Consider the following 24876-nt stretch of genomic DNA (forward strand, 5'->3'; position numbering starts at 1 on the left):
CGCCCGCTGGCCCTGCCTGCCGTCTTCCGCGCGCCGGCAGAAGAAGAAGAAGGAAGAAGAAAAAGGAAGAAGAAGAAGAAAGAAAAAGGAAAAAGGAAGAAGAAGAAAGAAGGAAGAAGAAAACAAAAGAAAAACAGAAGAAAAACAAGAAAAAGGAAGAAAAAAGGAAAAAGGAAGAAAAAAAAGAAAAAGGAAGAAAACAACAGAAGAAAAAAAGAAAGAAGAAAAAAAAGGAAGAAGAAAAAAAGAAAGAAGAAAGAAAGAAGAAAGAATATGTTTTGGAATTCATTAATATTTTTTAGTTTTGATGAATTTTTTTGTGTCTAATAAAATCAATTTTTTGAAATACACGAATAATTTTTAAATTCACGAATATGTCATGAATCAGTGAAAAAATTAAATACGTGAACTATTCTGAAATCCCTAAACATTTTTTGAATACACAATATGTTTTTATTCCTGTTTTTTCCACAAAATCATCAACATTTTTTGAAAATCTTTTTTTTTGCAAAATCACAATGTTTTTGTATCCATGAACATTTTATGATTCATTTTTTTGAATTCACATACATTTTATGATTTCTCAAATATCTTTTTTCATTGCTATATTTTGATATACTGAATTGTTTTAAAGATGAAAAGGATAAAAACAGGAAAAGAAAAAATGAAATGAAATGAAAAAGAAAAGAAAAAAGAGTGTGGCCAGCACCCCCCGCCCTGCACATGGGCCATCCCGACCCCACATATATTCGTCTCCATCCGCATCCCTGGCCAAACCCTAGCCACTCTACTCCAAGCTCTGTTCGGACAATTTGTTTATACGGAGAGGGGCGGCGAGGGGGGCGGCGATGCGCGCGGTGTTTTTTTAGGGATCGGGAGGGGACGGCGAGGGTTATAAATGTGTTGTCCTCGCCTCCCCTCTCCGTGACGCCGTCGTCTGCCGCCCCGTCTCGCGCTCTACCGCGACACCCTCTCCCACCCCTTCCTCGCCCCCTCCTTTCGCCACCGCCCTTTCGCCACCGCCACCGCCACCGCCCCCCTTCTTCACTTAATTAATTTGTTTTTACTACATGTTTTCAGGACTGACATAATGGCGGACGATAGAGCTGACCCGATTATGGACAACTATGATCCGGACGGTGAAGCACATATGTTCGGCATCATAAACGGCGATATTCTATATGTGCCGACCGGAGAAGAAGAAGATGATATCTCTTCTTATCTGAACCTTGACGGTGAAGATGAAGGGCGCCGTCAGCAAGATGATGCCGAACAAACGTCGATAAACGACGATCTTCAAATGGAAGTAGCAACCACCTCCGGCGCCGAGGTATATATATACATTGAGCCTCTGGTGATACAAACTAACTGATTTGAATAAATATGTGTGTACTAACGCGCGCGACTCTTTCTTATTTTAGCCCTCGGCCGGATCGTCGAAACAATCGAGTATGTCGTCAAAGCGTGGCGCAACCAAGACGATGAAACAAGGAGAAACATGCACCATCGAGGTTGTCGACAGTGCAACCGGCAGGCCGCTGGAGCCCCGCAAGAACGCCACCAAGTTTGTCAGCCAATGCGGAGCCATTGTTAGAGACAACGTCTCGATCACCGTCCAGGAGTGGAATGAGCCAAAGAAGGCACGAATTGATGGTTTCACTTTTGTCGATAAGAGAACAAAAAAAGATTGCTTCAAGAAGCTTATGGAACATTTCGTTCTACCTCCGGAATACAACAAATTCGATGAGGAGGGTAACAAGATTGAGGAAAACAAGGAGAGGAGGAGGCTAGTCAAACAGTTCGCTCTTCATAAGATGGCCGACGCATTCCGGAAATTCAAGCAAAATCTAGCCCATGACTTTGTCAAGCAGAACAAGACTCCGGATTTCAAAGGACAATATGAGAAACTGAAACATGATTGGCCAAAATTTGTGAAGCAAAAGAAATCGGAGCAGTTCATTCAAATATCGAAAAAAAATAAGGAAAATGCGGCTAAGAAGGAGTACAATCATGTTATGGGGCCAGGAGGGTATCGCCTTTGGGAGCCTAGGTGGGAGAAGATGGAGAACGAGCTGAGGGCGCGAGGAATCCGTCCAGGTACGGAGGGATGGGACCCAAGGGCCAAAAGCTGGTGGTACGGGCATGGGGGAACGCTGAACCCGGAGACAGGGGAGTGTGTTTACCGGGGCAAATTAATTAAACCCACCCAAGCCCTTATTAACGCAATGAGGGATGCTCAACAGGGGAAGATCAAGTTCAACAGAGAGAACGACGCGCTGACAAAAGCCCTCGGGAATCCTGAACACGGAGGACGTGTACGAGGCATGGGGCACATTCCGTGGAAAATAGGGTTCCCCCAGAACGATGACCCGTACGGTTACAGAAGCCATAAGAGAAAGATGGATCGGGAAGCAGATGTTGTGGCGCGGTTGGCATCGGAAATGGATGTGATGAAGAAAACCATGAGTGTACTAGTAGCCGAAAGAGATGCAGCTCGGGTGCAGCATGAAGATCATCCAGCGGATCTCGGAAGCCAGCAGCGGAGAAGCAGCGTGGCTTCCACGGAGGCCCCACCGGCTGGTGCAGATGCACCGACGATCGAAATTACTGCACCGGAGCCTCTGGTGGTCCAAATTACTGCACCGAAGCCTCTGGTGGTCGAAATTACTTCACCGGAGCCTCCTCGCTACCCCGTGGACGATATAAAGGAGATGAAAGAATGTCATCTGTATTATCCTATCGGGAACATGTCCATGAAGGTAGCCATCGGCAGTGCTTTACCATGTTTACCTGGAGCACTCCACCACAACAACCCCATTCAAGATGGCTATGCTCGTGTCACGGTGGAGGACATAGTCCAAGGGTTTGAGGACCTGGAGATTGACATTGCTACACCTGAAGGGGAGAAAAGACTTGGAGATGTCAAGCGCCATTTCATTCTATGGCAAAAGAAGTTTATCAAGTTTCCAGGCGAGGCGCCAAGGACAACAAGTCCACCCCCCTACGGTGGTGGTGGTGGCGGTGGCGGCGGTGGTGGTGGTGGTGGTGGTGGCGGTTCACCTACACCTCCGTCACGTCAGCCGACGTTGCCCCCCAGTCCACAACGTCCGGCGGGTGATCAGCCGCCGCCCCCCAGTCCTCGTCCGGCGGGTGATCAGACGCCGCCCCCCAATCCACCTCCGGCAAAGAAGCAGAAGCAGTCCTGGATTATTAACCCGGACCCTTATGTACCTAAGACTACAAAGGTACCGGAGCCATCACTGAAGCCTCTCCCCACAAGGCCTTGGGAACGTAGTGCCGAGGAAGTCGACGCGGCCGCGGCTGCTGATTTGGAGAAATGGAAGGCGGACTGCAAGAAGAAAAGAGAGCCCGAGCCCAAGCCAGTATTTTCTGATGAGCAAAAGAAGTGGGCTAAGTCATTTTTGAGCACACCGTCCCAAGCCGCGAAGAATCTGCCTAACGACTATGCACGTGAACTTCGCAGGCAGGCACTCATGTTCAAGGAGAACAAAGAGCGGGAGAAGGCCGAAAGTAAAAAAAGCGGGAAACAAGTTGCCCAGCTCGGGGAACAAAGTAAACAATTGATTGCCCCGCTTATAGTGGAAGCCTTCTGTCCGGATGACCCCGAGATCATACAAGCTGCGGCAGCACAGGGATTGACTGTAACGAGTGCCAGAGAACAAGCGGCCAACTTAGGTATTACTCTTCGTGAACTGTTAGGCCTTGATGAGGCGCCAGTGAAGGAGGTAGTAATTACATATGTCAAGAATGGGCCTCTCGTCGAGCCTGCGGAGGAAAAGGATCTACCTCCACAAATGAAAGGTCTGCTGAAATGGTACAAGGGTTACATAAAAAATAAAAACGCCAAAGAATATATTTATGCGGAAGTTAGACATGAGCATCACTTCAAACATTACTATGTACAAATTGAACTGAGTGAATTGTTCCAGCTTTTCAATCTGCGCGAGCTCGATAAATCTATCATCAGTTGCTACGTTCTGTAAGTGATTTATTAATTTCTACCCCATCTCGTTCATATTGCCTGCACTATATATATGTCCTAACTATATTGTTGTGTCCGCTATTATACATGCAGAATGAAGATTAAGGAATGCAGAGTAAGGAACATCCGTGATGTTGGGTTCATTGACCCACACATCGTTAATGGACATGTGTTGGAGCGTTACCCCGCCGACGTGGAGGCAGACCTGTGGCAGTTTCTTACAAAGCAGGAACTCAAAAGTGATATTCTATTTCCTTACCATTTTGAGTGAGTGTTTCTGTCTTGAGCACATTCTCTTTTGTTTACTCCATGCATGGTATGTGGCCGGCTAATCGATGAGTTATGCATGACGTACTGTGCATGTATCGTGTCCGCAGGTTCCACTGGATTCTGCTAGTAATTAAAGTTAACACCTCAGAATGTCTCGTCCACGACTCTGTGAATATGGATCCAAAGCTTTGGGGCGGCATGAGAAGAATGCTGCAGAAGTAATTATTTTCATTCATTTGCGCTCTATATCGATCGGCCTATTTCGTTCATTTCCTAATATCAAGTAACTAATTAATAACTCTCTTGTTCATTTAATTTTCTTTGCCTCGTAGGGTTTGGAGACGGTTCGTAGATACAAAGGTCGGTGAATTCAAAAAAGAGCTAGAATTCAAAATGTTAAAGGCTAAGAATGCTGGGGATATTCAGCCACCGGAGACCAATCTATGTGGATACTATGTCTGTGAGATGATCCGGAGATACACCTCTGAGCGGGTTCCGAGTGATACCAATGCTAAGAGGAATAACCTCCGGTGGATGCTTAATCCAGAAGCTCGCTTCCGACCACTTCAAGAGGAACTAGCTGGATGGTTCAGCAGGGAAGTCCTCCATCCTAAAGGAGAACACTATTACGAGGACGTAGAACTTTATATGCATTAAATCATGTATGGAAACTTGTTCAAAATTGTATATGGTCATCCGATGATATTGAATATATATTGTATATTCCTCTTGAATTCTTTTTGGTTCTAATTTCAAATTTATTTGAAATTGTACATTCATATGCATGTATGTAGTACCGTAGAATATATGAAACTCCTTCAAAATTAAAATAAAGCACAAAAGAAATAAAACAATACAAATTAAACAGAAAACAGGTTTAAGGGGGGGGGGCTAAAACCCTAAACCTGCGGCGGCCTTTAGTCGCGGTTGGCCAGAAGAACCGCGACTAAAGGTCCTCCGCCCCGACGGCCACCTGGCGCCCACGTGGACGGGCCTTTAGTCGCGGTTCTTAAGCAATCGCGACTAAAGGGGGGGGGGGCTTTAGTCGCGCCCGTTCGGTCGCGGTTGCGCAACCGCGACTAATGGCAGTTGCGAACCGCGACCAAAGGCCCTTTTTCCACCAGTGTTACAAATGAGATCTCCCGCAAGCTGAAAGGGCAGTAGTATGACCCATTAGCTTGAATAGACCCACAAACTATAAGATTAGGGAATTGCCAAGCATAGTTCAGGCCTGCTAACACCTTTAAGAAATAATTAATATATCATGCAATGTTCTGACCATGATGCACTAGAATGCTGTTACTAATCTACACTATAAACTATTAAACTAAGGCACTGTGCGCACCCTGGGGAATAGACCCAGGCTCATTTTGCAATATCCATAGCGTCTCCTAAGAAGCAAAATAGAACGGAACAAAGAAAAGTATGCCTACCATGTGCTTCAGCTTCTGATAGTAGATTGGCCCCATGAAGATATAAGTCTCAAGAGGATGGCCTAAGATGCCTGAAAATGGGGGAAAAGATCAGCTCTTAGGAACCCTGGCAGGGCCAGAGGCCGCAGGTGGTGCACACGAATAGCAATTTTGCATGATCAACTATCATGGTTTCTAGTTCAGTTAAATCTAGTCGACGCAGAATTGGAGTAACATAAAAATATATAGTTCATCAGAACTTGATATAAGAAACACACCTGAGTACAATAAATCTTTTCCATGATAGTTGAAGCCGTGCTTGACAAGAATATAGCTAGTACACAGTGGAAACAATGTTAAAGAATGATTAAAAAACCATTCAAGAAGAATAATCATGGCAACCAAAACAATGCTATTACCTCATGTCTTCAACTTTATCAGCATTACCACTTGGTTCACCAAATGCACTGCCGTAATGAAATCGACCACACGAAACGCCAGCCTTCCCCCCAACAAGTTCAAGCATTTTGCCTATTGTCATACGACTAGTGAACAAACAAAGAGTCAGTCCGGCTTGAGAATATTTCCACACTAACCAGCAAAACAATATAGCTAAACAAGTGTCACAATACCTAGAACAAGGAATAACTATGCAAATTGATTTATTTCTAGGTATCAAAATAATAACTCCACAAGTCAAGATCCCGTCGCATGAGTATCTTCCAACTTTATGTTCTAGAATACACATTTAAATGCATGTAGCTTTGTATCAGAAGACAAAATGCGCATGATGTCTCCAGCTAAACCCACAAACATGACTTCTGAATTGTTTCCACATTAAAAAAGTGTAATCTCAACAAAAGAAGAGTCGAGTTTTCGTATTAGTTACATAAGACATGAACAGAAAACACCCAACTCAATGGTTGCAGTTCTAGAGTCACAAACAAGAGCTAATAGATTTAAAATAAATCAATAAAAAAAAGGAACCGTGTATACAATATAACCAAGCCAAATATATAACCTTGGAAATCCATGGGGATTCATAATTAAGTCAGGGCATATTCCTCTCTCAGAGAAGGGGAAGTCTTCCTGCTGAATAATGGTACCACAAACACCTTTCTGTCCATGTCTGCTACTAAATTTGTCACCGACCTGGGTCACAAACAGGAAAGCAAAATTTATATTCATCGTTCCATACATGAAATTGAAGGGATTCAGCAAATAGGGCCTACCTCTGGCCGCCTAGTGTGTCTGATCATACATTTAATGGTCAATTGGTCATTTGTATCTGATGAAAGTATTACACGATCTACTACAGTAGTTTCGCCATCATCACCTCGGTAAACAGCAGGTGAGTCCTTGTAATCCCTGGGTGAATAATGTTTGAAGCGACTGAGAACATATAACATTCTTGAACAGCAAAACTTCGGAGCCAAAAAATAGATGGAGCATGCTAAAAAGAAGCACAAAAAAATAACAATTGTCACCTGTCTGTTAATCTAACGGCAGGACTGTTTGCAGTATCATCGGGAATAATCTTGGGAGTTTTCTTATTCACATAGATGTCATGATTGCGGATTATTTGACCTGGTTCCGCAAATCCATCTTCATCCAATGCCTGTCACAAAACCCTGGCTTTTAGGAACTATAGTGAAAAATGTATATCAAGTAGACAGATTAGAGGATGCGAATAATTTTAGCCAGTTTGGGCCTGGCAAGCCCCTATCAACCAGATCATCCATTACAAATGCATACATAGAATAATAAAAAAGACAGACAAAAACTGTTGGAAACAAAACTCATAAAATACTTAAACTACCTAGTCAAAAGTCAAAATATCAAGAGGTGTAACTAAATAGCAATGCCATTTTGATGACAGTCCATATACAACCCAATTTGAATTAAAAATTATATGGGTGGGGATGAGATACAGAAATAATGTATGTTGAGAAATGAGAACAGCTGATGTAAAACTATGGAAGTCTTTGGAAAGAAGGTCAAGAAATTAATCCATAAATTTATCTGAATTTTGAGGTAACTATTTGGAAAAAATATCTCAACCTTCGACAGGCTGTTTCTATGGGGTTCTGCTTTCTTTCATTTCCGGAAAATTTAGATAGCTCAATATGAATGAAAGACCTTCACTACCAAGAAAAAACCTCTTTTCCCTCGCATCTCAAGGTGGACTGTAGTATTATTCCTTCAAATTCAGCTAATATGAATGGTCGGTGCTTTTCGTACCTGCATATTCTTTTTCATCAAAACACCATCTTTATCCCTCTCTGGTTTAACATTCTTTTCTGATATATTATTTCCATACTTCTGCATAGTGACCTTGTACCTTTAGGATAAGAACCAAAGATTCACTATAAGAAGCAAAACAGAGTAAAAGGAAGAGCAGCTGTATTTGAAGCATAACATTACTTTTTGATTGCTATGCAGCGACCAAAACCATGATCAAGGGATGATTTAATCATTACAATTGCATCTTCAATATCATATCCACTGTAACTCATGACAGCAACAGTTGCATTCTGCCCAGCCCCAAGCTTATCATATCCCACCTGAAAAGAAATGCAGTACAATATGTTATACATACAAAATTTAAAATGAGGATGGGAGAGAACGGAGCAGGTACGAACCAACTTGATTGTTTTCGTTGTAAGCAGGGGACGCTGCGCATACACCAACAAATATAGTAGAGGATCTGCCCGGAACAACTGTAGCACATTCCAAAGAAACATTATTTCACGTTAGTAGGGGAAGCAGCTTATAACAAGGGCCAGAGTATAACAACATTGTAAATTATTTGATGGGAATATAATTAATTTATCCAGGCATGTGAGTTAGATCCTTTTCAATGGTCGAATGTGTACGCAGGTTGCAACCAACCAGGCCACTTCATGCTGCATTCTTGTGAGTGCAATGAAGCAAAAACTAATGCGGCATTAAATTGTAAAAAACAACTCAAGCTGCTTCTTACCTGATTATATGCAATATTGCCCATTGCTTGCTTACCCATTGCGCACTGCAGATTAGAAAATGTAAGCGTGGGATTGAATGAATCATCACGTATAGCAGTAATTCAAATCCTTGCCTGATAAGTGTTACGTGGAGATTGGTTATGGTGTGGATAAGGAATAAGTCCAGCCACAACTCCTAGTATAGTCAAGGGCTCTATTTCAATGTGTGTGATTCTGCTTCTCTGAACATCATCTTGATTCTCATGCTCATACAATGCAATCTGTTTGAATGATATTAAACACATTATCACAAATTAAACAAACTACAAAAGAATTTAGAAGAATCATGTTATACCAATGCATTATTCTCTTCATTGACATCAAGATATTCAATCAACCCATCACGCAGAAAATCATCAAATGAGAGTATACCATCCTAGAAAGAAAGAAAATCAATTGAGGTCTAGATTACAAATACACAACAAATAAATCAGAAAACATGTGAATTGCTAACCCTCAGTTGTTTCATATGATGCTCTTGGACACTTGATCTCCCCTTATCAGCGATTATAAGTGGGCGACAAACACGGCCACCATCAGAGGCAATGTGAATGCAATGCTAGAAATGGCAAAAACAAGTTAGATCCAAAACATCCTTTACAAGAAGAATAGATGCAGATCACAAACAAAATACTACCAATACAAACTCAGGGAGGAGCCTACCACAAGGTGCGTTATTTATACCATTTTGCAATTTCAGGTACAACCACAGAAAGAGCACTGTACTCATTGACTAAGACACCTAGATTGTGGGACTGAAAAATATAACCACTGTTTGCTACATGTGAGGAACCTAAATTATAAGATGAAGAGAATTATCTTCAACAATATACAGTTAGAAAGGTTGTTACAACGTACAACTTCTGGAGGGAGAAATTAACTACAAAATGATCACACGGGTACTACTGAGTACTGATATTTTCATAATATTTGTGTGCCACAATCACTGTATAGCCATCAAATTGATTCCAGAAGGGAAAAACAACGCCAACACAAACTCATTTTCTCCACACTTGTTATGTAATGAGAATGTTTTTATCAAGCTGCTAACAATTATATATCTTAAAGATCTTACCTCTTGTTTGACCTGAAGTTCTTGTGTGTTGAAACTAGCTTGCAACAGTAATTTCATTCCTTGGTGCATAAGTCAGCGTAACAAGCTTAAACTAATAAATTATAACTAGTACCATCATAAATAGAGATGAACAACATGAGTTTGAAGCTTCTTTCATAACTCCCAGCTCACATACCACATTAATGTGCGGACATCCCTAAGATGGAATAAGTCCGCTAATATACCTAATGTACCCACATCAGTATGATGAGAAGCTATTACCCCAGGTCTGGAGATGAAGTAGTGACTTACATTAATGAATTAGGTTTGATTTATTTAGTAGTTTTCCCAGGAAGTGGCCCGTATTAAGTAGAGTCAATTTCTGTTTTTGTTATTTGATATTCTCAAAACACACTATTATCCTAGGAATACAAATTTCATGAGCATGATGCTAGTACTCATGGTAAGCTAGTAGAAATCAAGAGAAAACAAACAATGCCCGCTTCTCATTTACAAAAATGCTTACAAACTCCCCAATGTAGCCTGACCGACGCAATGTTCTCATAGCATTAGCAAATATCTGAAAAGCATCATGGATGGCTTAACGAAAACTCTAAAAAGAAATGAGAAAAAGTATATGTAAGGTTTATAAGGAATTGGACCTGAGGTTGCCTATGTTTCCCCAGTATTAATCCATTGAACATGACAAATATGAACCTGGTGCATGAATTTCTTCTCCTGATAGAATTGATAAATCTTCCACACCTAGACTATAACACTAGTACATAATGAACAAAAGTGGAAGATATAAGATTGCTCACAACTCATAGAACTTTTCATACAATGGATGTCAAGAAAGCAAGTGAAAATGAATGAAGAAAAAATTGCAGTGGGTTGCGCCTCAACAAACTAGATTTATGAGTGGGCCATCCTCTTGATCTGTTGTAACATGAGCCAACAAAGCTAAATTTTTGTCAATCCACAAAGTTCCCCTTCAGGAGTATCGCATGGGCAAAGCATACCCCACTGTCACAAAAATAGTTACATAAGCAAATGTAAACAGTTTTTAGGTTTCTGATCTTCACGTATATTCCTGTTTTTTTTATGAAGTAGAAACATAGGTAGTAACATCTATCCTCACCTGGCTAGGTTGCAACGCACGAGGTCCACTTGTTTTCCGAGTCTTCTCAAATTGCGGTGATATGCGCGTCATGTAGCCTACAGATGCAATGTAGGATAACCTAGAAAGAGACTGCACAGAAGCAAAAGAGAAACTTAAATCCCAAAATATCTATAGATCAGAGAAGAGGGATCGAAAGGATTGAATAACTAGAACCTGTGATACTCCCTTTCTACTCATCCCAAATCGGCTTATGTCCCAATTTCCTGTGTTAATAGCCCTCTCCAAACCAGAGGTTATGGTAATATTCTTCTCTATTATCTGCAAATAAGGAAGTTATACATCTAAGATACTACGTATGTCTGAGCACCCCAAAGGGATTTTTTACATGGTTAGTGATGTTACAGCACATTTCTCAGTGTTAGAACAGCTAAACACATTCCAATATAATGTGCAGAGCAAGAATAAAAGAGTAATGAATTTTTCCGGTGTATTTTCATATTATGTTGGCATGTCATTTATCAGACAATATGGTACGGAGTAGTGGCATTTCAAGGATGCAAACTTTCAACGTCAAATATAAGGGAGAAGATTACTTTAAGCTTTAAGCAACATAATACTATTATGGAAGGACTGAATTAGACCAGCACATAATAAGTATTGATTTGCGGTCTTTGAAAAGGCCAACTAATTGTGGGGTCTAAGTTTTGCTTGCAAGGTCAAATAAAAAAATGTGTGTCCAAAAAACATCTAATTTAACTACATGCAAAATCGATGGGTAAGCCTCCCACCTTACGAGCAGACAGCTGATCCATTTCATATTTTCACTCAAGATGATAAAAACTCTGTGGATCTGCTTAACAAGCTTTGTAGTTTCAAAAGCATTTTCATGAGTCGAGTTTATGAGCTTTGAAAAAGTACTCCCTCCGTCCGGAAATACTTGTCATTAAAATGAATAAAAGGGGATGTATTTAGATGTATTTTAGTTCCAGATACATCCTTTTCTATCCATTTTGATGATAAGTATTTTCAAACGGAGGGAGTAGCAAGGAAAGATACTTCTTCACTTAGTAAGTTATAATCAAGGCAAACGCTAGCAGCAATATAATTAGATTGCATATAGACTACAATTCAGAGAAATTGTGCAACAAGAATTGAGCGCAATGTCAAACTGTTGCGGTACAGTAGCATCACTGGCTCGCTGCAATAAAATGCAAAAAGGGGGCACAAGTGATCATCCAAAAATATATACCTGCTTAAAACTATCTGTTTGGGCTTTACTATTTTGTGCGCTCATCCTCTTCACAGCATTAGAATTCATTGTTTTGAACAAATCCTTCACAGAGAAATGCCACAAGTAAGAAAATCACATAATGCAACCATCAAATGAAATGATTAGATAAAATAAACACCTCGAATAGCAGTGATAGTAGTTGACCAGACAGTTCTAGCCTCTTATTTCCTACGTAATCCTGCAACCGTGCAAATTTGATTCATTAAATGATTCACATGTGTATAAATTTGCGAAGACAGTTTCGTGTGCTTGAAGAACCCTTCCAGACAGAGATGCCAAAGGCTGGAGATATGGCCCCACGTATCAAACAATGATTTTGGTAGAGGGGAGGTGGGATGATAAATGAACTATCGCCACCAAATACAATATATATATACGAGTCAATCATTGTACAGAAGCTTCCCTAGGATTTCATAACATTACCCTGCATTACATTGAAACGATAAATGTACAGTCTTGGTCATGCAGACTATGAATAGGAGGTAACACAAAACAAACTGATTTGGCGGATGATGGGTAGAGACCAAAACAGAGTTAACATGCAGTAAGTTGTCCCAGATCACAATTTATTATGACCATTGGAGTTTTCAAACTGACAGTGTTTCACTATAGAGATTCCAATACCAGCAAGATCACTCTGCACAGTCAGGTTTAGCAAGGATCAGCCAGCCACCATGTGTGTTAAGCTATAATTATATAGTAGTAACTAGTAAGAATCGGTCATGTTTGGTTGTGCGAGCCCCAGCTGAAATTTACAGGGATTTCATTTATTATGAAACATTGCTGAAGGCAGGGAAACTAACTTTTGATAGATGACTTCTTCTAGGACCCATTCACTAAAGTGATACAAGGGGGGGGGGCTTGAACTTGCCTTATCATCAAAAGTGTCAGCATTCAAGATTGCATCCATCATGCGCCTTAACATTACGCTAGTGTAAATGCACTTTGCTCTGAAGTTCCCATTATTGACCTACAGGTGAAATTGCCGTGAGTGGACTGGACTGACTGCAAAGCACAGGCATTAGAGTTCCAATTATTTATCTCACCGGCACATGCGCAAGAAAAACATCACGGAGTATTGATTTTGACCGACTTTCCTGTGAGTGCCAAAAAGGGCGAGATGAAGTAACCTAATGCCAATAAGAATACAACTTTGTAGCTCTATTAGCTAGTCTACACCAATTAGTTTAAGAAACAAAAAGTGGAAACTTATAGTTAACAGTATATGTCCTGAACCATACATAGAAATTAAGAGTATATGAGCTTTAGTTCATACCTTCAGATTTCCTGAATCCGGATACTTCAACTGCAAAGATAAGACGCATTCAGTATGTACTGGCAACTAAAAACAGATAAAACTTTGGTAATGGTAAAAAAGTAGTAGTGCCTATAGCGCCCCCCCCCCAACTGGCCATGAAAAATATAGGACAAGTACAACTTTTTTACGAACTACGTAAAATATTTATTCCGTGGTTGAACTAATGTAATTCTTCAAGAATGGTAGGAAGCCCCTCTAGAAATGAGAACATGGTAGAAATGTACACAGCTCTTATTAGAATGAAATGTAGAATCCATAATACTACCGCAGTGGTCACTGAAGAAAATGCATGACTGGGTAGTGAAGGGATCTACTCTTGCAAATCTTAGAATGCACTTCAGGAGCTATTTATTGCTCCGCAAATTGATCGGCATAATTCAAACTATGACAAAAGGTTCAAATCAAGGATGATAGTAAGACGCGCTTATCAGTTTGAAGTTTCACCTTGCCATCCATGTACTGAAGAGCTTGCTCTTGTGTATATATTCTCTCTGAGGCACATTCCTAAGAAAGTAAAAAACTTTTTAGATAGCCTAAAATATAAAGACATAACCTCTTGAAGAAAAGAACAAGGAAAGGGTACATACAAATATAAGATTGTAAATCTCAAGGACAAGAGAAATATTTGAACACTTGACAAAAGATTAAATGATTATGTAGTCCTTGAGAGATCTCATTTAACTCAACAAACACATTACCTGAATAGATAAAAACAGGAGGTCCCCATATCTTGGATCTCGTCCAATCATTTGTAGAATCTCTTGATCACTTTCCATCCCCATGGCTTTCATAAAAACCATTATAGGAATCTGCAGAATTCAAAGCTTAGAAACTGAGATTAATCCTTCCATATCAATATATGAATCAATGGTCTTATGCACATTTGTTAAGAAGCCATCGGGTCTATAGCCAATGAAGAAGAGAAGGCTACTCGGTGTACTAGGTCTTGCTCTATTTAAAAGATGTGATTGCTTAAATTCAGGAAGATTAGCTCAGTACGTCAGAAAGATATATAAACTGGAAAGTAACACTGATATGACCACTGACAGATGGGACGGTGGGCCACATGCCAGTGGCATGCCAATGTTACTTTTCAACTGGCACTATCTTGTTGTGCTCCTAAATTTCTGTCAGTAGTGATTCTACTGTGGTTGGCTTGATCATAAATGATTTGTTTGGCCCAATTCTATCTATGAAGTGAAAGGACTAGAGCAAGTAAGCAAGCCTAGAAGATTTCAGCTCTACTAGTCAAGAGCTATTGATCCCTCATAAAAGCTGCCTATCTAGCTGTCTCCTTCCACAACCTAGCAATCCCTGAATCCACCATGACTATAATAGAGTGAAACCATGGCAAAACCCAAGGGGCCATACCACTAGGGCACCAGCCAACAAGTTATCGGTACAACATATTCAAAAATAATTAACACAGAAGTGACTCATTAAATACGACCTTTATTTTGTTGTGATCCTATAATAAACAAGGGGTTAAGATGAAAAAAGTCTCATATTTAAATGGAAGGAATAGTTAACACACTAACAAGATACCAAATGCGTACCAGCTTAGTAAATTGATTCAACTGTAGATAAATCTTCTCCTTCTCCATAACAACAATGGTCTTGCTTTTTTTTTGGTGTGTGCTGCTCACAACAGATGCAGTCACCCTAATCGATAGAAAACAAAAATCACATTGTTATAATAGTCGAAGCAGAATGTGTTTAATATTTCAACCGTAGTGTATTTCATACAGCGAACAAAGTGTGTAGAACCCACATGAACACAAAATGAAATATCATGCGGATAAGCTGATAATCACACAGAAAGAAGCAACTTCAGAAATGGCTGGTTGGTTAGACAAGTTATTTTGCTTCAACATTCAATGAGACAATGAACCAAGTTCAAAAATGGTGATTCGGGAGAAACAAGGTATATCACATACTAAGGCAGTTGCACTAGGTGACAATACCTTTTAAATGGAGACAGCATGAAACCAATGTAACAGCATAAGCCATCGACACACTACCTTTTACTGCCACATAATTCAAGAACATATACACTATAAATTACTACTAGTATCCTCCCCCCTTTACCATTGGTTCTCTCTTTTTATCTTCACAGCAAAAATCATATGAATGTGCAGTATCTATTTATAACAGCTGTCTATCCATCAAAATGTTTTACTTAAAGTAAACTACCCAACCAAGTGCACTACATTATGTCGAGAATAGCCATAGACACAGGTATTGACAAAAGATGTCTTCACTGACAGTTTTCAAACCCTAGAAATACAAGGAACTGCTGGATGCTGATACAAAATTCTAAATAGTAAACAAAGGACACAGTAAGTTACTCAGCAAAGATTATGACCTTCCTTTACTGTCGGTCTCAATAATAATACGATTCTTTGATAGTTGTTCTTGTATAATAAGGACCTGGACATGGAAACATATAGTGAGGCATTAATAAACACAAAACCAGTTAGAAACTTCTGTGTCAAAATAGGCAGTTGGCACTGTTACTATTGCCATCCAATAGGTAGTAGCGACGTGGAATATTATTCAAGATCAAGAAAGCAAGACAACTTGGAAAATGGCATCGATGTTTTTAGCTACCTTCTCATTTCCTTTCACAATGAAGTAACCACCAGGATCAAGAGGGCACTCACCTATAGACGCAATAGCAAAACCATCAAATAACCAAAAAGATAATATGGTAACTCTGTCCAAGAAAGAATTGCATTTTCCCACAAGAGCAACAAGAGGCTAACCATATCTTGCTAGTTCATCTTCATCCTTTCCATTCAAAACACAGGCACCACTTCTAAGCATAATAGGCATGTACCCAATGATGGCACTTCCCTGGAGAAAATAAGGAGGGGGCTAAGTTTCTTTGGCACCAAGACTGAAAGGAGGTACTTAAGACTAGGCTGGACATTTCAACCAGGCATTAGATGGGTTACCTGCTGTGGATATGATGTTGTCCCTCGAACTTTTGTGGTGTATTCAATAGCAACAGTTACAGGAGCGGAGTAACTGAAGGAGAAAGGAAAATCTTAGGGAAGCACGCATTACAGTTGAACATAGGTAATGGAGAACTTGTACTAATAGCACAAAGACAGGAATTAAAACAATAGTGCCACAAGATGCACAAACTTACGTGCGATCAATAAGGCGGCAAACTTGTGGTGTGAGAGCCTCAGTGCTAAAGTCTGAGCGTATCGAGGGCACGCCGACACGTATTCCAGTGTACCTGCATGAAAGCAAACAATAGAGCACATATAAGACAAGACTGGAAACACATAAAGGAAACAGTGGCTGCATATAATATATAACTGGAAAGCAGCTTCATGCCTAAGCCAAATGGATGGGTCTTCGAGCGCCTCGATACGGTCATTGGCCTTCACGATGTTCTCCATTCCTTTGGTGATGAAGTAGTTGAAGGACTCAATGTGCTCCTTCACGAGACCTCTGACCTAGGGGTTCAATCAACCGGACATACACAGGTGTCAAAGAAAACAAATCAACATGAACTAGGCATAAATCAAATGACACACGTGTCAAACCAAACAAACTGACGTGAATTGAGGCATAGATCAGATTACACACATGTCAAAGCAAAGGAATCGACGCAAATTGAGGCATAAATCAGATGACACACATGTAGAAGCAAACAAATTGACGCGAATTGAGGCATAAATTAAATGACACACGTGTCGAAGCAGACGAAGTGATGTGATTTGAGGCATAAATCAAATGAGTAACCCCGTTGAAAGGGAAGACGACAAGGAGAGCACAACAAAAAGGAATCCAAGCCTATTTAGCATTTTCTCAGTTCAATCTCGCGCCACATGCATATTAGTACAGGGCAAAAGAGCTTTGTTTAGGGGAAGAAACAGAGAGGCAAAGGAATTTCTGCAGATCATATGATCCATTTGACTTATTATACTAACACCAGCATTTGACATATCTAATCCTGACTAACTGAGCTATGATTCACTTTTGTATTGTGTTGTTCATGCAAATACACAGGCCGGGTGCGGCATTGTCGTGATTTGGTTTATGCCTCAATCAAACAATCAAGAGCAAATGTTTACCTAAAGACTAGACCAAAGACTCCAAAAACATTGTACCATGGTGGATGCGGTTTATGCAACTCCCAGTCAAATAAATCAAGGGCAAATGTGGCCACAGCCACTGGACACGCGAAATAAAGAACAAGAGTGGCGCACTTGAGTTGGGATCGAAGGAATAGCATACGACACAGATTTGCACTGAAATGAGAACAAGAGTGGCGCACTTGACTGAAGAGAAACCCAACAATGTTTAGCTTTTGCACAGTTGAATGAATTGGATCACCCGCCACATGCAGATCAATACAAATTCAGAACAGGAAGGACTAAACTGAATATTCCAAAAAACATGGTGCCATGACCGATACAGTTGATGCATTTTGCCTGATCAAACAACCAAGAACAAATGCGGCGCGCTTGTAAGGGGATCACAGCAATACATAACATCCGAAACAGCTCCCCCGCTAAACCGAGAACTGGGCACACTGCCGTTGGTTCAGCAAGAGGGAAATGATTTGACCTGAGACGCATGGGCATAAACTGGACTGGTGACTAGCAAATCCCCTTCCGTGGACAGAACTAAACAGCTACTGGACACGCAAAATCAAGAGGAAATGTGGCGTGTTCGAGTGGGGATCACAGCAGCAGTACACGACACGGATTTTCCACTGGACCGAGAGCAGGGCGCGCTGCCAGTTTTGGCGAGGTGGGGAACAGTTTAACCTGTCAGGACCCCGACTCGATGCCACATAGATCTAGCATGTAACACTTCATATCACTTTGCGGCCTCACGCACGGTATTCCCACGGGTGTCGCCTTACCTTTATCCGGGACCGTTTGCGCCTTTTGGCACACGTATATGACAGTGTCGCTAGCATCCATATGATAAGGAGCCCGGGCTGACATGGCTAGTCGTAAACCCAAAGTGGCACAAACTTACAGGGACAGGCATCCATGACCCAGCATCGAACGTGTCGGTCATCAGCGAGTGAATCCAGGCTGTAGCACTGGGCTAGCAGGACTCCGGTGAACCGGGCTGTAGCGGGCTAACAGGACTCTGGTATTCATCGCGTGACATTTCCCCGAAGGGACAGACACAGGAACGAAGAAGGACACATGCCGGCCAGCCTAAGTGTTCCGGAGCAGTAGCAAGCTACCATGGCTCGGTGGAAACACTAGGAGACATTTCCCGGTAAGAGAGGCTACTGAAGATAAACGACTAGATAGTCAGATCCCACACATACCAAGCATTTCAATAACATACACACAATATGCTCGATATGTGCAAACACAACATGGCATCACAACATGACTCTATGACTCAAGTAATTTAATCAATAGGCTCCGAGGAGCGAGATATTACAAACATGGGTCTCATGACCCAACAATCAGAGCATACAAGTCAAAGCACAAGCGGAAGCTATCATGTCTGAGTACAGACATCTATAAATGAAAAAGGCTGAGAAGCCTGACTATCTACCAGATACTGCCGAGGCACAAGATCGTAGCTGAGGTAACAAGCTAAACGTCGAAGACCACACGAAAATACTAGTGAGACTGAAGTCTCTCTGCAAAAACATAAAATAGGCAAACGTGAGTACAAATGTACCCAGCAAGACTTACATCAGAACTATCTACATATGCATCATTATCAACAAAGGGGATGGTGGAGTTTGACTGCAGCAAGCCAGCTTTGACTCGGTGGCTAACCTGAACTACGACTGCAATGCAACTTTTGAGGTGGCGCACACGAGTCCACATATTCACCATATCAATACACCACTATGGATCTGCTCCCGTCTCCCTACGAGAACGCCATCCATAGCACTCACGCTTATCTTGCGTATTTTAGGGTATCCACTTTCACTTGTCTATGAACTGATATAAGCAACCCAGAGGTCCTTTTCCGTGGACACGGCTATTCGAATAGATTAGGTTAACCCTGCAGGGGTGTACTTCTTCACACACGCTCTCACCACTTACCGCCGTTTACACGACATGTACTCGGCAACCTTCAAGCGGAAGCCCAACGTGGGTGTCGGCCACGGCCTACCTAAACACTCAAGTCTCTAGTCCAGGTTTATCGCCTATTCGGGTTCCATCCATGAGGAGATCCGGCCGGAGTTTCGCTCACAGCCCCAAACGATGTGAACAGGGTTCCCGAGACACCAAACGGGCGCCCGGTACACCGTGCCACGTGCCTACCGCATCACAGCCCACCCCTACGGTCAGCGCTGCGCACGGCCTCCAGCATACTACAAACACCAGAAACTACTTGCAACTCCTGGACAGAGGACAAGGGTGATTAAGAAGCCGAGAGGGTCCATTGGTTTCGGGCCCAATGCGTGGTAGTAGCTGAATCATGGATCACAAACACAGAACTCAGTTCCTGAGGACGGCTGCAATGAGACAACCCACCATGTACTCCTACATGGCCTCTCACCGCTACCTTTACCAAATCATGTTCACACGCTTAGCTCACACACCGTAGGACATGTTCACACACCTCTGATTCATCCCCGATGATTCAGACCCGACTCAACTCTAAGCAGTAGCAGGCATGACAAACAAGCATGAACGAGTAGGCACAACAGGGCTCAAACAACTCCTACTCATGCTAGTGGGTTTCATCTATTTACTGTGGAATGACAGGTCATGCAGAGGATAAAGGGGTTCAGCTACCGCAGCAAGTAACAGATGAATCGGTGTTGTCCTAATGCAGTAAAAGAGAGCAGGAGCGAGAGAGTAGGATTGTATCGGAATGAACAAGGGGGTTTTGCTTGCCTGGCACTTTTGAAGATAACATTGAGTCTTCATCAGTGTCAACGATCACGTCATCGGTATCACGTCTATCGAGAGGGGACAAATACCGGCAACACAGAAAGGAACACAATCAATGCAATGCACAATATGATGCATGATCATGACATGGCAAAATGAATGTGTTTTGAGCTAATGCAACTAAAACCAGATTAAATGAAGTTGGTTTGAATCCAAGATTCAAATTTAAACTCCATATGTGATTATTTAAATGCCCTTTAATTGATTTGTGCTAAACAGCAGCTATAAGTTGTTCTATCATGCATGAACATGGTACAGATGGATTCCTTGAATTTTTCTGATAATTTTTCATATATAATTTATTAAATTTGGAGTTACGGTTAATTTTCTATGAATTTTGGAAGTTTTAGTCATTTTCTGAAATTTATAAATCATTTAGGATTTATTTAAATTCCAGAACAAATACTGCGTCAGCATGACGTAATAGTGACATCAGCAGGGTCAACCGAGCGCCCCAGGTCAAACCTGACGTGTGGGGTCCACACGTCAGTGACACAGGGACTAATCCCGCGTTGACCCGGGCTGGTTAGCTTTGACTAAGCCCTGGGGCCCACTTGTCAGTGTCAGTAGGTGGGGGGGTTAGTGACTAATTAACTAAGCCACGTCGACTTCGCCGGAGTTCGGCCGGCGACGACCAAAACTGCGGCGGGAGCTCGCCGGAGTGGCGCTGCGAGGGGTTTTGGGCCAAGCCAAGGGCACCAGAGGGTAGCCCATGCCCGTGCGCATCTAGGGGGGCCATCGGGAGGTGCGGGGGTGGCCGGAGCTCGCCGGAGTGGGGGCCGCAGCGGCTGCCGGAGCTCGGGTTTGGGCGGAGCGAGGTTACGGGGCGCTAGGGGGCTGGCTGAGGGGCTATGCGGACTCCTGGGGCAGCTAGGAGCACGCTAGGCTCGTCGGACTGGCCGCAGCAGCACGTCAGTGCCATGCCCGGCGTCCATGGCGGACGGCGGCGCTCGGGAATGTGGCCGGGGTGCTACGGCACGGAAACGAACAAAATGGAGGAGGGGAAACGGAGTGGAGCTCACAGGGATCGCGCAGGGAGGGTCAGCGAGCTCGGGGGCGCGCCGGAGTGGCCGAATTCGACGGAGAAGATCCTCGGCGGCCGGCGAGGGGGAAAACGTCGGGGGCGGCGTTCCGGGCCTCTTCTGGTCGCGTGAGACGACGAGGAGGACGAGGGAGGACTTGCGGAGCTCTGGGAGGCGTCGGGGAGGCGAGAGGAGCACGGTGGCTGCGGCAATCGGCGTCGGTGGCGGCGGTGGTTCTCGGGTGAGAGGGAGAGAGAGCAGGGGAAGAAGGGGAGGGCGAGGGAGAGTGAGAGCGGTGCGGGGCAGCTGCGTGGCGTCTCCACGCATGGATAGGCTCGAAGGGGGAGGCCTCCAGCCGAAGCAGGAGGTGGCCGGCGTCGACGCGCGCCACGCCTCGCCTCTGCTCGTCCTCCTGGCAGAGGAGGAAGAGGACAAGGGAGGAGGAGGTGGGCTGGGCCGGCTGGGGGAACTGGGCCGGCTCTGGTGGCTGCGCGGGTAAGGCCAGGTATGTCCTTCTCCCTCTTATTTTGTTCTGTTTTATTTTTTTTCTATTTCTGCAATTTGTTTTTGATTTGTTTTAAATATCAAATCATTTTATAAAATCCTGGAAATAAATATGGGTGCTTTCTGAATTATTCCAGTGACCCTTATCAATTTCCAACATTTATTTGAGCATTTAAAATATTTATAGTATTTAAATGCCCAAAGTCAAATACAATATGATTTAATTCAAAAATCCAAAAATGACCTAAGAATATAATCATCATCTTTGGCAGAGGTTTCCACCTTAACCAGAAATCATGAACTTTTCTTAGGAACCTTTTGGGTTTATTGAAAAGATTTTAATTTGACCCTAGTTGAATTCATTTGGTGCTAGGGTTTAGTCAATCCCCATTTCAGGTTTAAATGAAATTTAAACATGAAGCAACACTCTAATGCATGCACTAGGCATTGTCAGAACTAGGGATGTGACATAACCTAAATTGCATGTGTACGGACGGAGTGGGTTAACGTTGAACGTATGCCGCGGGCACGAGCGCCGGGGCGGGTCGCGGGGTACCTGGAGGAAGGCGGGGAGGAGCGCGAACTTGTCGACGGGGCTGGCGACGGGCGCGGCCAGCGACCGGTAGGTCGGCTGCGGCGGCGGCGGAGACGAGGAAACAGATTGCACGGTTAGTTCGAGGCGGGGGGTCGTCGGTCAACCTTTTCAAGTCCGCAACTTTCTTTTCAAAATCCACAACCATTTCTTCTAATCCATTAACATTTTTTCAAAATTGATGAACTGTTTTTAAATCTGTTAACTTTTTTCTCAAAATCCGCAATCTTTTTCAGAAATCATGAATTTTTTCCAAGATCAATGTGCTCTTTCCAAATCTGTGAACTTTTTTCAAATCCTTGGGAAATTAAATCAATGTCGTGAACTAAAAAAATACAAATCCGTGAACTTTTTCTAAATTCAAGATTTTTTTGAATTCATGAACCATTTCCTATTTTTGCGGTTTTTTGGACTTTTCTTTTACTATTTTCCCACAAGTCAATGGTTGACCAGTTGCGCCCTGGCGAGCGACCGCATCACCACTTGATGGGCCGGTCCATATCTGCGAGCGCGTAGGTGCCAGAACCCCTAACCGGCGTAGAAGGCGCCAATTAGGAGGTCTCTCAGTCGAGCCGTGTGTTTCATTTTTAAAAGAACATGCCGAGGGCTTCGTTGTCTTAATATATGCATGCGCTGGTTGTTGGACGTAAGCCGAGCGTTGGAATTCAAATAAATTGATTTTTTAGCATATCAACTTTTTTTTGTGGATTGAAATCTCGACCGATCAAAGTATCAATGGCATCAAAAGAGAAGTTGATGTGGTGTGGTGAGATCAATGGCATCAAAATGACGTGGATCAACTTTTTTCTATTTGGGGCGAGCAGCGATGTTGGTGTGGTGTTGACCATGTGGTTGGACGGTTGACGGATCTCCGGTGGACTGGGGCATGGTATGGCTGACAGCGCCAGATCTGGCCATTGGCCTTCTTCCCTGCTTGTGTGCTTCTCTCTCGCCGAGTCCTGGCTGCGCCAGCAAGGCTAGTTGGTCCCCGGCACGCGAGCAAAGTTGGTGGTGAGGATCCAGTTTGGGGGAAAGCCCTTGCCGGCTTCGGCCCGTCGCGACGACACTGACGCCCGAGGGTCTTGGTCAAGGTCTGCTCTTCCACTCCCCACATCCCTGAAAACGTTAACTTTGTTGGGTGGCGGCGGCGTCCTTGACACTGTGACCTTCCTGAAGGCGTCACCTTAAGAGCTGAGTGGTGGTGAGCACTGTTTGGGTTCGTTGACAACAGTCGATGACGTGTCCTTATTCCTTCAATCCTTTGCTTTTCCTTGGACGTGTTCTGGCCATGGGCTGTGTAGCGCGCTCTGCTATGGGGTTTGGTTTGAGATGTATAAATTAAACGGTGTCTAACCAGAATCTCTGTAGATGAATATACGTCGAAATAATCTTGCCCCTACGTAAGATTTTTAACTAGAAAACTCTATCTCGTTCTCGGTCTGGCGGTGGCCATAGATGTAGGGTAATGACGGCGGCGTCTCACAGAGATCCTCTTCTCATATCACACCCCAATTGTTCCTCCTCCATTCGCTCGTCTCTCTCACCATCTGTTCTACAATAGCACGATGGCGGTGGGTACAGGCACAATGCAACAACCCTGGGCGCACTGGCTCTAGGGGCTTGAGAGCTGGGTCGGCATCCCGACGGTGAACAGGGATGGTGGCGTGTGGAAGTGGGCGGGATGGACATGTTTGTTGTCTTGATCCTATGTAGAAGCAATGTTGGTCCATGGGGAATAAGATACAAGGAGAGTGACCACTGAGTCAATGTTGCTGACTGTATGCGAGGCAAAATGCACCTTGAGGTGCTCTCGTTGTATTGAGCTCAATATATAGTGGCCGTACATGTACAGGGCGCACACAGCGCAAGAGAGAGAGAAGGTGAGAGGCGACGTGCGGGAGGTGGAGGACGTGCATGACGAGCATGGCCATGCAGCCCCATGCAGCCTAGACTAGCAACTGCTAACACCCCGCCGCAGCTGATGCATCGGGTGGCCTGATGCATAAGCTGGACCGGAAGTCTTGGAACGCCAGCGTCGGGAGCCCCTTGGTCAGTACATCCGCGAACTGATGTTTGGTTGGCACATGCAGGACCCGGAGATGACCGAGGGCGACCTTCTCTCGGACAAAATGGATGTCGAGCTCGATATGCTTCGTACGTCGATGGTGAACGGGGTTGGCAGCCATGTAGACGGACGAAATGTTGTCACAGAAGACGACTGTGGCCTTGGGCAGGGAGACACGCAGCTCACCCAGAAGCTGGCGAAGCCAGCAGCACTCCGCGACGGTGTTGGCGACGGCACGATACTCCGCTTCCGCACTGGAGCGGGAGACCGTGCCTTGGCGCTTGGAGGACC

At 43.4% G+C, this 24876-nt stretch overlaps 1 pseudogene; it reads right to left on the reverse strand.

Moving 5' to 3' along the window:
• LOC123131527 (DNA-directed RNA polymerase III subunit 2-like) overlaps positions 1 to 24451 on the reverse strand; it is a 31081-nt pseudogene extending 6630 nt beyond the window's left edge.
• Between the last annotated feature and the right edge of the window lie 425 nt (positions 24452 to 24876).

Source organism: Triticum aestivum, chromosome 6A (assembly GCF_018294505.1).
Source record: "Triticum aestivum cultivar Chinese Spring chromosome 6A, IWGSC CS RefSeq v2.1, whole genome shotgun sequence".
NCBI classification, from domain to species: Eukaryota; Viridiplantae; Streptophyta; class Magnoliopsida; order Poales; family Poaceae; genus Triticum; species Triticum aestivum.